Here is a 14,286-nt window from a genome sequence, read left to right as displayed (position 1 = left end):
TATGATTATTCATTCTGCTGAAATCAGTCCTCCATAATGATTTCACTAATCTTGTCTTTTTAGACCAGCATAGCAGATGAAGGAGAAGAGAGGAGGAGAATAAGCCTATTTTCACTATTGAAATACCCCACTGGTCACAGACATCAGTCAACGTCTAGTTTTGATTTACATTTGGTTGAGTTGTCAACTAAGGCGAATTCAACATGAAATAAACATTTAAAAAATCCACATGTCATTGGATTTAGGAGAATAACTGTAAACAGTGTAAAACTACTTTTGATGGCAAGGAAATGTATTCTATGTATTCATATTATGCATAATGCCATCACAAAATCAGATATTCAAACAGGGCCACTTAGGTGTGAGCAGGTGAATTATTATTTGTATATTTTCTTTTTCTGGGTGCATCTCCGACAGCCTATATAGGTCTGACATGATGCACCCAATGATGTGGTGTGGTAAAGGACCCCAACTAACCGTAGAACTATTATTAGTCTATTATGGATGTGTGTCTGCTTGTCTGCCACCAGGAGGCATGTTTTGTTCTGTCTTACACTAAAAAAGGAAAAACTCCAATGAAATATATGAAAACATGATTATTGTTAGCTGATGTATTCTTTGAGGTGTCTTTACTGTGAGAAAAACACATATATTCCACACTTGTTTTGCTGTTGTTTGTTTTACTGATTAAAGGTAAGGAGAGCTGATCCAAGAACAGACTCTTTGGTTCAACATCTCTCATGTGTTTTATCTTATGAGAAATACAAGACCATTGTGAATTTATTGAGAGGTTGGACTTTTCCACTGATAAATGATACTGTCTTTCTCTCTCCTTCCACAGACACCAGGCTCTGTACTCATGATGACAAGAACGTCTCAATACCCCAATGATTCTAATTACCCAAAGTACCAAAAGGTCCAGTAGAGAGCTTTACAGCTGTATGAGTGAGGAAGGTATTTGGTCACAGGAGGCTGTTGATGGGAGAACGACTCATAATAACGGTTGGAATGGAGTAAATGGAATGATATGAATCAAATGGAAACAATGTGTTTGATGTGTTTGATACCACTCCATTTAATATTTTCCAGCCATTACTATGAGCCCATTCTCCCCAATTAAGGTGCCACCAGCCGCCTGTGTATTTGGTGTACAGCAGAAACGGACTGACCATAGGGCAGTTCAGAAAAAAAGCCAGATGGGCTAGTCCATATTTAGCTCAGTGTGTCTGTCTTAATTCGTTTTTTGGTGCAGAATGATCATTATTGGGCTAATAATGGTTGCCTCAAGCAAAACATGGACTGATGTGGGGGCCTCTAGGAAAAATGTTTACGATGCATTAGCAATGCCCGGGACAATGTATGGTCCTAGTCCTTCCCTGAGAAGAGACAAAAGAGAAAGGAGCCAGTAGGGAGCCAGACTGATAAATTTGGGGACAAATTCCCCCATTTTTATTATTTTTTATTTGTATTTATTTAACCTTTATTTAACCAGGTAGGCCAGTTGAGAACACGTTCTCATTTACAACTGCGACCTGGCCAAGATAAAGCAAAGCAGTGCGACACAAACAACAACACAGAGTTACACATGGAATAAACAAACGTACAGTCAATAACACAATAGAAAAAATCTATATACAGTGTGTGCAAATGAGGTAATATAAGGGAGGTAAGGCAATAAATAGGCCGTAGTGGCGAAGTAATTACAATTTAGCAATTAAACACTGGAGTGATAGATGTGCAGAAGATGAATGTGCAAGTAGAGAGACTGGGTTGCAAAGGAGCAAAAAAATAAATAACAATATGGGGATCAGGTAGTTGGTTGAGCTATTTACAGATGGGCTATGTACAGGTGCAATGATCTGTGAGCTGCTTTGACAGCTGATGTTAAAGTTAGTGAGGGAGATATGAGTCTCCAGCTTCAGTGATTTTTGCAATTCGTTCCAGTCATTGGCAGCAGAGAACTGGAAGAAAAGACGACCAAAGGAGGAATTGGCTTTGGGGGTGACCAGTGAAATATGCCTGCTGGAGCGCGTGCTACGGGTGGATGCTGCTATGGTGACCAGTGAGCTGAGATAAGGCGGGGCTTAACCTAGCAGAGACTTATAGATGACCTGGAGCCAGTGGGTTTGGCAACGAATATGAGGCGAGGGCCAGCCAATGAGAGCATACAGGTCGCAGTGGTGGGTAGTATATGGGGCCTTGGTGACAAAACGGATGGTACTGTGATAGACTGCATCCATTTTGCTGAGTAGAGTGTTGGAGGCTATTTTGTAAATGACATCGCCGAAGTCGAGGATCGGTAGGATAGTCAGTTTTACGAGGGTATGTTTGGCAGTATGAGTGAAGGATGCTTTGTTGGGAAGTAGGAAGCCGATTATGGATTTAATTGTGGATTGGAGATGTTTAATATGAGTCTGGAAGGAGAGTTTACAGTCTAACCAGAGACCTAGGTATTTGTAGTTGTCCACATATTCTAAGTCAGATGCTGATCCATGGGGAGATAGCATTGTCTCTTCTATAGGAAGGGACATGTACAGTACTGTTGAATCTGTGGATTTCCCAAGTCCTTGTTTGTCTTCCTGGTAGTGCACCTGACCTAACCATCTCCTCCATTGTCAAATTGAGCCGTGTGACTATGTGTCTGTTCAAAATGGCACCCTATTCCCTATATAGGGAACTACTGTTGACCAGGGCCCATATGGTAGTGCACTATGTAGGGAATAGGATGCCATTTGGAACGCAGCCCCAGTGTGGGGTCATAGACACATAAAGATTGTTAGGGGGGGAAAAACAGGCCAATGGGAGAGCTCCTTTCTGACAGACTAGGGTTCATGACCTTTGTGTTTCCTAGCCCAAAAAAGGCTAAAGTCTGCAAAAATGTCCTTCTTTTGTGTTGTTTTATTATTCAGTCTCCAGAATTGTTCTTCTTTTGTGTTGTTTTGTTGTTCGGTCTGCAGACAAACTTAATGATGGCGTTGGAGTCATGCTTGGCCACGCAGTTGTGGGTGAACAGGGAGTACAGGAGTAAGCACGCACCCCTGAGGGGCCCCGTTGTTGAGGATCAGCGTGGCAGATGTGTTGCTACCTACCCTCACCACCTGGGGGCGGCCCGTCAGGAAGTCCAGGGTCCAGTTGCAGAGGGAGTGTCACGTTCCTGACCTGTTTTCTGTTGTTTTGTATGTGTTTAGTTGGTCAGGGCGTGAGTTGGGGTGGGCATTCTATGTTATGTGTTTCTATGTTTAGGTTCATTGGTAATTAGCCTTATATGGTTCTCAATCAGGGACAGGTGTTTGACGTTTCCTCTGATTGAGAACCATATAAAGGTAGGCTGTTCACACTGTTTGTTTGTGGGTGATTGTCTTCCGTGTTTGTGTCTGTGCACCACACGGGACTGTTTCGTTTGTTCGTTTGTGTAGTCTGTACCTGTTCATGCGTTCTTCGTGTTTATGTAAGTTCTCTAGTTCAGGTCTGTCTACATCGTTTATTTGTTTTGTAGTTTATTCAAGTGTTTTTCGTGTTTCGTCTTCGTCTGTAAATAAATCTATATGGATTCAACATACGCTGCGCTTTGGTCCAATCCCTACTCCTCCTCTTCGGAAGAGGAGGAGGAGGACAACCGTTACAGGGAGGTGTTTAGTCCTAGGGTCTTTAGCTTAGTGATGAGCTTTGTGGACTCTATGGTGTTGAACGCTGAGCTGTAGTCAATGAACAACATTCTCACATAGGTGTTCCTTTTGTCCAGGTGAGAAAGGGCAGTGTGGAGTGCGATTGAGATTGCTTCATCTGTGGATCTGTTGGGGCGGTATTCGAATTGGAGTGAGTCTAGGGTTTACGGGACGATGGTGTTGATGTGAGTCCTGACCAGCCTTTCAAAGCACTTCATGGCTACCGACGTGAGTGCTACGGGTCGGTAGTCATTTAGGCAGGTTACCTTTGCTTTCTTGGTCTGCTTGAAACATGTAGGTATTACAGACTCGGTTAGGGAGAGGTTGAAAATATCAGTGAAGACAGGGAAGTCCTTTCATGTTGTTTTATTGTTCAGTCTGCAGAAATGTCCTTCCTGACCACATTCACATATTATGAGTAACTCTGTATAGTTTTGGCAACACACAGTGTGTTCCCTCTGGCACTGGTTGCAAATATTGCGGCTATATTAATTAGCATGTGCATCAATCCCACTTAACTCTGCTGTCACCTGTCAATGTGACAGGCCATCAGATTGTTAAACAGCCACCACTAGCACAGAGAGGCGGCTGCCTACATACAGACTTGATATCATTGGCCACTTTAATAAATGGAACACTAGTCACTTTAATAATGCCACTTTAAGAATGTTTACATATCTTGCATTTGTCACGATCGTTGTATGAGTGAGACCAAGGCGTAGAGTGAGTAGAGTTCCACATATTTTTAATAAACTGAAAACTCACTAAAACAAAACACTAAAGCACAAACGAACCGTGACGCTATACAAAATAGTGCAGACGGGCAAGTAAACATAGTCAAGATCCCACAAACACAGAAGGGAAATGGCTACCTAAATATGATCCCCAATCAGAGACAACGATAAACAGCTGTCTCTGATTGGGAACCATATCAGGCCAACATAGACATACAAAAACCATAGATGACCCACCCAAGTCACCATCACGCCCCAACCAACACAGAGAAAAAACAGCTTACTATGGTCAGGGCGTGACAGCATTACTCATCTCATATGTATATACTGTATACTGTATCCTTCACTATCTATTCTTTACTATCTATTGCATCTTAGCCGCTCTGTCACTGCTCATCCATATATTTTATACTTATATATTCTCATCCCATTCCTTTACTAGATTGTGTGTATTAGGTTTTGTTGTGGAATTGTTAGATATTACCTGCTAGATACTGCTGCACTGTCAAATCTAGAAGCAGAAGCATTTCGCTACACTCGCAATAACATCTGCTAACCATGTGTATGTGACCAATACAATTAGATTTGATGTATCTGCTAGAAAAAGGTGCAATTAAAGTGGCACTCCAGTCTCCTTTCACCTCATTTAACGACCGGTTTAACTCAACAAAGGGCACATCTCAATAGGTGGTTCAGGTACAGTAAGTCATGACATAGCACAAGTGTGTGTGGGGGGGGGTGGCTTTCCTCTTTTGTTCTCTATTGTTCCTCTATTGTTCCTCACGCAAGGGGGGAGGCCAATGACATCACGACTTCCCAACAAACCAACTGCTTGAATGCTGTCCTACTTGAAGTTTGCAGATGTGTCTATAAAACACTATTTTGCTCAAAACATATTTTGTTTACCTTTAGAGTGTGTACATTACTGTATTTATACTTAGGATATTGCTTTTCAACAGGAAAAGTTCCAAAATCACTGGAGGACAAACTGGAGGAAAAATCAAGCCAAAAAAGCAACTTTATTACTGACAGAATTCTGTTTACTTGAGGCCATACAATGTGACTGACTGAGGCACCTGTAATTTCATGACATCAAAAATATGCTATGTTAATGTTTTGAAAAAATAGCCATCCTAACAGCCTGATCTCATCTCAGAATATCCCTAGTGTACTTGACATACTGCATTATACAAGAAACACACACCTTTCCTCTCTGGTCATCATGGAATTCCATGTTGTCATCATAATAATTTTAAAAACAATACCTCTGACTGCTCTGCCAGAAACCTTAGTCACACATTGTGGAAGTGAGGTTGTTGTGATCCTTAGAGCCAGAGCCAAAAGAAGAGATGTCTTCCTCGTTGGTCAGGATGATAAAAAGACTATCACAAAGAAGGAAGGATGGGATGACTGCACGGCTAGGCACGACTCCAACACCATCATTACATTTGTCGATAACACAACAGTGGTAGGCCTGATCACCGACAACAACGAGACAGCCTATAGGGAGGAGGTCAGAGACCTGGCCATGTGGTGCCAGGACAACAACCTCTCCCTCAACGTGATCAAGACAAAGGAGATTATTGTGGACTACAGGAAAAAGAGGACCGAGCACGCCCCCATTCTCATCGACGGGGCTGCAGTGGAGCAGGTTGAGAGCTTCAGGTTCCTTGGTGTCCACATCACCAACAAACTAACATGGGTCAAGCACACCATGGCAGTTGTGAAGCAGGCACAACAAAACCTATTCCCCCTCAGGAGGGGGAATGAAAAGATTTGGCATGGGTCCTCAGATCCTCAAAAGGTTCTACAGCTGCACCATCGAGAGCATCCTGACTGGTTGCATCACTGCCTGGTATGGCAACAGCTCGGCCTCCGACCGCAAGACACTACAGAGGGTAGTTCGAACGGCCCAGTACATCACTCGGGCCACGCTTCCTGTCATCCAGGACCTCTATACCAGGCGGTGTCAGAGGAAGGCCATGAAAATTGTCAAAAACTCCAGCCACCCTAGACATAGACTGTTGTCTCTGCTACCACACGGAAAGCGGTTCCGGAGCGCCAAGTCTAGGTCCAAGAGGCTTCTAAACAGCTTCTACCCCCAAGCCATAAGACTCCTGAACATCTAGTCAAATGGCTACCCACTATTCACATTGCCCCCCCCCCTCCCCTCTCCACACCCACTCTCTGTTGTCATCTATGCATAGTCACTTTAATTAACTCTACCTACATCTACATACTACCTCAACTAACCGGTGCCCCCACACATTGACTCTGTACCGGTACACCCCTGTATATATTGTTACTTTTTACTGCTCCTCTTTAATTACTTTTATCTCTTATTCTTATCCGTATTTTTTGAAACTGCACTGTCGGTTAGGGGCTCGTAAGTAAGTATTTCACTGTAAGGTCTACTACACCTGTTGTATTCAGCGCATGTGACTAATAACATTTGATTTGATTTGATGGGGGAAGGAGGGGTGGGGTGTGGGGTGTGGAAGGAGAGGATGAATCACACTCGTTGACTCAAATTATACGGTCTGAAAATAAGTAATTTCCTGCTTCCTTGAATGCCTACCAGTTCTCTATGGGGAAGAAGGCATGGGGTGTGGTGGAAGATGATGAATCATTCTCGAATTTAAGAATTTTCCAGTGTGGAGCTACTTCCTTGAACGCCTACCGTTCTCAAGAAACTGTTTCACTTTTCCTGTTGAAAAGCGATATCCCAAGTATAAATACAGTAAAGTAGAGGGTTGAGCAAAACAGTGTTTTTTAGACAACTGGAAACTTCAAGTAAGATGCATTCAAGGAGTTGGTCTGATGGGAATCCGGATGTCATCGGCCTCCCGCCTTGCTTGAGGAACAATAAATTAACAATAGAGAACAAAAGAGGAAAGGCCCACCTCCCAGCGTTATGCAAAGAATGGTTACAATGACTTTAAATATTAATTCCACTCTACACACACAATGTCAAGCAGTGAACTTGAAAAAAATTAAAAGACAGGTTTCAATGTACACAGATCAAAAATCTAAACGAAACAATAAATGAAAGAAATAATTGCCGTATTGTTCAGTCTGCAGAAATGTTCTTCTTTCGTGTTGTTTTATTGTTCAGTCTGCAGAAATGTCCTTCTTTCGTGTTGTTTTATTGTTCAGTCTGCAGAAATGTTCTTCTTTCGTGTTGTTTTATTATTCAGTCTGCAGAAATGTCCTTCTTTCGTGTTGTTTTATTGTTCAGTCTGCAGAAATGTCCTTCTTTCGTGTTGTTTTATTATTCAGTCTGCAGAAATGTTCTTCTTTCGTGTTGTTTTATTGTTCAGTCTGCAGAAATGTCTTTCTTTCGTGTTGTTTTATTGTTCAGTCTGCAGAAATGTCCTTCTTTTGTGTTGTTTTATTGTTCAGTTTGCAGAAATGTACTTCTTTCGTGTTGTTTTATTATTCAGTTTGCAGAAATGTCCTTCTTTCGTGTTGTTTTATTATTCAGTCTGCAGAAATGTCCTTCTTTCGTGTTGTTTTATTATTCAGTTTGCAGAAATGTCCTTCTTTCGTGTTGTTTTATTATTCAGTCTGCAGAAATGTCCTTCTTTCGTGTTGTTTTATTATTCAGTCTGCAGAAATGTCCTTCTTTCGTGTTGTTTTATTGTTCAGTTTGCAGAAATGTCCTTCTTTCGTGTTGTTTTATTGTTCAGTTTGCAGAAATGTCCTTCTTTCGTGTTGTTTTATTGTTCAGTCTGCAGAAATGTTCTTCTTTCGTGTTGTTTTATTGTTCAGTCTGCAGAAATGTCTTTCTTTCGTGTTGTTTTATTGTTCAGTCTGCAGAAATGTCCTTCTTTCGTGTTGTTTTATTATTCAGTCTGCAGAAATGTCCTTCTTTCGTGTTGTTTTATTATTCAGTCTGCAGAAATGTCCTTCTTTCGTGTTGTTTTATTGTTCAGTTTGCAGAAATGTCCTTCTTTCGTGTTGTTTTATTGTTCAGTTTGCAGAAATGTCCTTCTTTCGTGTTGTTTTATTGTTCAGTCTGCAGAAATGTTCTTCTTTCGTGTTGTTTTATTGTTCAGTCTGCAGAAATGTCTTTCTTTCGTGTTGTTTTATTGTTCAGTCTGCAGAAATGTCCTTCTTTTGTGTTGTTTTATTGTTCAGTTTGCAGAAATGTCCTTCTTTCGTGTTGTTTTATTGTTCAGTTTGCAGAAATGTCCTTCTTTCGTGTTGTTTTATTGTTCAGTCTGCAGAAATGTCCTTCTTTCGTGTTGTTTTATTGTTCAGTCTGCAGAAATGTTCTTCTTTCGTGTTGTTTTATTGTTCAGTCTGCAGAAATGTTCTTCTTTCGTGTTGTTTTATTGTTCAGTCTGCAGAAATGTCCTTCTTTCATGTTGTTTTATTGTTCAGTCTGCAGAAATAATCTTATTTCGTGTTTTATTGTTCAGTCTGCAGAAATGTTCTTCTTTCGTGTTGTTTTATTGTTCAGTGCCTGACCACATTCACATACTATGTGTAACTCTGTAGTCTTTGCATCCTTACTAGCTCGCTGACATTAGTGTGTTCCCACTGGCACTGTTTAAAAATATTGTGGCCATATTAATTAGCATGTGCCTCAATCCCACTGAACTCTGCTGTCACCTGTCAATGTGTCTGCTAGAAAAAGGTGCATTTAAAGTGGTACTCCAGTCTCCTTTTCACCTCATAGAGCTGTCCTAACAGCCTGATCTCACCTCAGAATATCCCTATTGTACTGGAGATACTGCAATACACAAGAAATACACACCTTCCTTTCTGGTCATCAGGAAATTCCATGTTGTCATCATAATAATTTTAAAAACAATACCTCTGACTGCTCTGCCAGAAACCTTAGTCACACATTGTGGAAGTGAGGTTGTTGTGATCCTTCGAGCCAGAGCCAAAACAAAAGAGATTTTCATCATTGGTCAGGATGATAAAAATACTATAACAAAGAAGGAAGGGTGGGATGGCTTGGAGGAAGGAGAGGTGGGGTGTGGAGGGAGAGGATGAATCGGTCTAGTTAACTTGAATGTTATGGTCTGAAAATAAGGAATTACCAGTTTGATGATACTTCCTTGAATGCCTGCCAGTTCTCTATGGGGAAGAAGGCATGGTGGAAGAGGATGAATCATTCTCGTTACCTATAATTTAATGGTCTGAAAATAAGTTTCTAGTGTGAAGCTACTTCCTTGAACACCTACCATCCACAAGAAACTGTTTAACTTTCCCTGTTGAAAAGCGATATCCCAAGTGTAAATACAGTAAAGTAGGGTTGAGCAAAACAGTGTTTTTTAGACACAACTGCGAACTTCAAGTAAGATGCATTCAAGAAGTTGGTCTGATGGGAATCCGGATGTCATCGGCCTCCCGCCTTGCTTGAGGAACAATAAATTAACAATAGAGAACAAAAAAGGAAAGGCCCACCCCCCCTTTCCCCGTTAGGCACGGCTGCATAGCGCACCTGTGGGCTTGGGGGTTGCCGGTGAATCGGGTCTCCCCGCCTCGGTCTACAACATTAAGCTGCTTGTGTCTCGCCCAGGACCCTCGCACAGCTCCGGGAACCTAGCCAACCGCTCTGCGCCCCGGCGCAGGATTAATGTCTCCCCTCCGACGGCGGCGGCGGAGCACCCGGATGCTTTTCGTTCAACCTCAAACCTTTTTGCTCCGTGAACTGTGGCCTCTGGCGAAGGGCGGGCGGACGAGGGAAAGGAGGGCAACCTCCCCAACCCCGCCTAGCCACTAGCCTCTGCATAAAACAACAAAACAAAAGAGTACAACTCTTAGCGGTGGATCACTTGGCTCGTATGTCGATGAAGAACGTAGCTAGCTGCGAGAACTAATGTGAATTGCAGGACACATTGATCATCGACACTTCGAACGCACCTTGCGGCCCAGGTTCCTCCTGGGGCTACGCCTTTCTGAGGGTCGCTTTGCCATCAATCGGAATCCCCGGGTTTCCGCGAATGGGGCGTCGCAGGCCGCCTTCGTGCACCTAAGTGCAGAGCAGGACGGCTCGGTGGGAGTGTTGAGAGGGAGCCTCGGCTCTCTCTCCTCTCCCCCGTGCGCTCTTCCTTTCCCTTCCGACCTCGGCGGAAGGCCCCCACGTTCCCTGCATGGTCGGGCGCGGCTGCCTGTGGACTCTGTCTCAAAAGAGAAAAGGCCCACCCCCCACTTGTACTTAGCAGAGGTGACACCACAGGTTCAGAAGTGGTGTGGCAAAATGTATATTTTATTTTCAATGGGCTTGAGTTTTTCCTGATTTCATGTTTAATTTTTTTAAAAGTATTTAACCTTTATTTAACTAGGCAAATCAGTTAAGAACAAAAACTCCTATTTACAATGATGGCCATCCAAAAGGCAAATGGCCTCCTACGGGGCTGGGATTAAAAATAAAAATATATATAAAATATTAATATAGGACAAAACACACATCAAGACAAGAGAGACAACACAACCCTACATAAACAACCCTACATAAAGAGAGACGTAAGACAACATAGCAAGGCAGCAACACATGACAACACAGCATGGTTGCAACACAACATGACAACAACATGGTAGAAAAACAACATGGTAGCAGAACAAAACATGGTACAAACATTATTGGGCACAGACAACAGCACAAAGGGTAAGAAGGTAGAGACAACAATACATCACGCAAAGGAGCCACAACTGTCAGTAAGAGTGTCCATGACTGAGTCTTTGAATTAAGAGATTAAGATAAAACTGTCCAGTTTGAGTGTTTGTTGCAGCTCGTTCCAGTCGCTAGCTGCAGTGAACTGAAAAGGTGAGCGACCCAGGGATGTGTGTGCTTTGGGGACCTTTAACAGAATGTGACTGGCAGAACGAGTGTTGTATGTGGAGGATGAGGGCTGCAGTAGACATCTCAGATAGGGTGGAGTGAGGCCTAAGAGGGTTTTATAAATAAGCATCAACCAGTGGGTCTTGCGGCAGGTATACAGAGATGACCAGTTTACAGAGGAGTATAGAGTGCAGTGATGTGTCCTATAAGGAGCATGGCCTCATGACCTGGTCAGGTAAAACTCTGTGTCCTATTCGTAGGCTATGACAAAATATTATTACCTGTGCTATGATTATAGGGCTGGGGGTTTTCTTGTCGGGTCATGTGAATTGGAAACACTCCTGGCCTAAAGTGGATTAGACCATTTCAATCGACCACAAACTTTATTATTCATTCTGAAAATATATTTTTTTAAAGCCAGAGACAACAACTTCAATGGACAACATACTCTGTAGTTTAGTGAACTACTATAGCAGGGCTGAGCGTTCTGCAAAGAATGGTTACAATATCTTTAAATATGAATTTCACTCTATACACACACAATGTTAAGCAGTGGACTTAGAACAATAAAAAAGACAGACAGGTTTCAATGTAAACTGAACAAAAATATATAAATGCAACATGAAACAATTTCAAAGATTTTACTGAGTTGCAGTTCATATGAGGAAATCAGTCAATTTAAATTAATTCATTAAGCCCTAATCTATGGATTTCACATGACTGGGAATACAGATATGCATCCGTTGGTCATAAACCTTTAAAATAAAGTATGGGTGTGGATCAGAAAACCAGTCAGTATCTGGTGTGACCACCATTTGCCTCATGCAGCGCAACACATCTCCTTTGCATAGAGTTGATCAGGCTGTTGAATGTGGCCTGTGAAATGTTGTCCCACTCTTTTTCAATGGCTGTACGAAGTTCCTGGATATTGGCGGGAACTGGAACATGCTGACACATTGATCCAGAGTATTCGAAACGGTTCAATGGGTGGTGACATGTCTGGTGAACATGCAGGCCATGAAAGAACTTTGGAATTTTCAGCTTTGTTTCAGAACATTCTATTGGCAATAGCTCTTGTGGAAATTCCTGCAGTCAGCAAGCCAATTGCATGCTCCCTCAACTTGAGACTTCTGTGACATTGTGTTGTGTGACAAAACCACACATTTTAGAATGGCCTTTTATTGTCCCCAGCGCAAGTTGCACCTGTGTAATGATCATGCTGTTAAATCAGCTTCTTGATATGCCACACCTGTTAGGTGGATGGATTATATTTGCAACGGATAAATGCTCACTAACAGGGATATAAACTCATTTGTGCACAATTTTTGAGAAATAAGCTTTTTGTGCATATGGAAAATTTCTGGGATCTTTTATTTCAGCTCATGAAACATGGGACCAACACTTTACATGTTGAGATTATAGTTTTGTTCAGTGTAGCTGTTATTGGCAGAGAGTTCTGGAAATCTTTCTTATGAGTCTATTAATTAATTTACCACCTGGCAGGCCAAAACTCCATCCCACCAAAACAGGCTGAAACAGACGGCTGCGGTGGCGCGTGCCTGTAATCCAAGTCACTGGGAGGCTGAGGTTGGTTTAAGTACATTGAGACGTGGGTTGAGGTTACATTAGAGTTTAGAATGTTGAGATGCGGGTAGAAGTTATGTTGGAATTTAGACTAGTATCGTATCAAAGTATGTATTGTAGGTATGCCGTGAATGGCCTCACGGTTGGTGAAAGGAAGGTGAGCACATGGCTAATTGCGCTGTTTGAGCAAATCAATTAGATAAACAAGAAGCAGGTAACTGATGTGAGTAGAGATTATGTTAGAGTTTAGACTGGTATCAAATAATGTAATGTAGGTAGGCCATGAATGGCCTCACATACCAGTACAGTAGGTGGCAGTGTATGTGCCTAAAAGTTGGATGCGATCCGCCAACCAGATCAAGAAGAAAAAGCTGAAATTTCAGGCCTTTCAAACACCTCTTACACTAAAAAGGCATTATCATAATTTTCACAGTATTATTCCTAACTCATAGTGTGGAAATATATATACTGTATATATAAAACACATACATAATAGTTTGACTGAACTGGGACTTTGAGACTGACATTTGCGCCACAAACATTTGTGAACAATCACCAGCAGTGGAAATAAAATAATGTGCCAACATTACTTGGCCTCACGTAGCCTCAGCAGATCGTTTTAATCTTTATCCTGTGCCAAATATATTTATTCAGGGAGTCTACATTTTTAACGTTAGCTAGCTAGGCTACTACAGCTAACGTTAGTAGTTTTGTTAGCTAGCTATAGAATGGATCCTTCTAGCTAGATTTATAGGACAACTAAACTGCTTTTATTAACACATAACCTTGTTTTCCATGAAAATGTGGGTTCTCTCTCTCACGAGGCAAGCAATGAGGAGAGGGTTGTCACTAGTAACCACAGTCACAAAGTGCAAAATTGGCTATCTTAAAAAGTCATGATAACTTAAAATTGCTTCTTTGTCTTAATTTAAGGTTAGGAATAAGGTTATCAGTGTGGTTATGGTCAGGTTTTAATCAGATTTTAAGAAGAGCAATTGTAGAAATAGGTTTAGCCATAATTATGACGTTGTGGCTGTGGTAACTAGTGACGACCGGAGAGGAGCCTGAATGAAGAAAGAAACCAAGTTCAGAGTTAAAGGGAAAGGGGATATCTAATCAGTTGCACAACTGAATCAAAGATTTTTTATAACTAATGCATTCAACCGAAATGTGTCTTCCGCATTTAACCCAACCGCTCTGATTAACCCAACCGCTCTGATAAACCCAACCGCTCTGATTAACCCAACCGCTCTGATAAACCCAACCGCTCTGATTAACCCAACCGCTCTGATAAACCCAACCGCTCTGATAAACCCAACCGCTCTGATTAACCCAACCGCTCTGATTAACCCAAGCGCTCTGATAAACCCAACCGCTCTGATAAACCCAACCGCTCTGATAAACCCAACCGCTCTGATTAACCCAACCGCTCTGATAAACCCAACCGCTCTGATAAACCCAACCGCTCTGATTAACCCAACCGCTCTGATTAACCCAACCGCTC

General features: G+C 42.0%; 1 non-coding gene across 1 annotated transcript; it reads left to right on the top strand.

Moving 5' to 3' along the window:
- Positions 1 to 10,171: 10,171 nt before the first annotated feature.
- On the top strand, positions 10,172 to 10,324 carry LOC120045276. The gene has a single exon (XR_005476696.1). It is a non-coding gene; the product is annotated as a 5.8S ribosomal RNA (ribosomal RNA).
- Positions 10,325 to 14,286: the final 3,962 nt, after the last annotated feature.

This window comes from Salvelinus namaycush, chromosome 3 (genome assembly GCF_016432855.1).
Source record: "Salvelinus namaycush isolate Seneca chromosome 3, SaNama_1.0, whole genome shotgun sequence".
NCBI lineage: Eukaryota > Metazoa > Chordata > Actinopteri > Salmoniformes > Salmonidae > Salvelinus > Salvelinus namaycush.
Note: the sequence above shows the minus strand (reverse complement) of the source record. Positions and strands in the feature narration are given on the sequence as shown.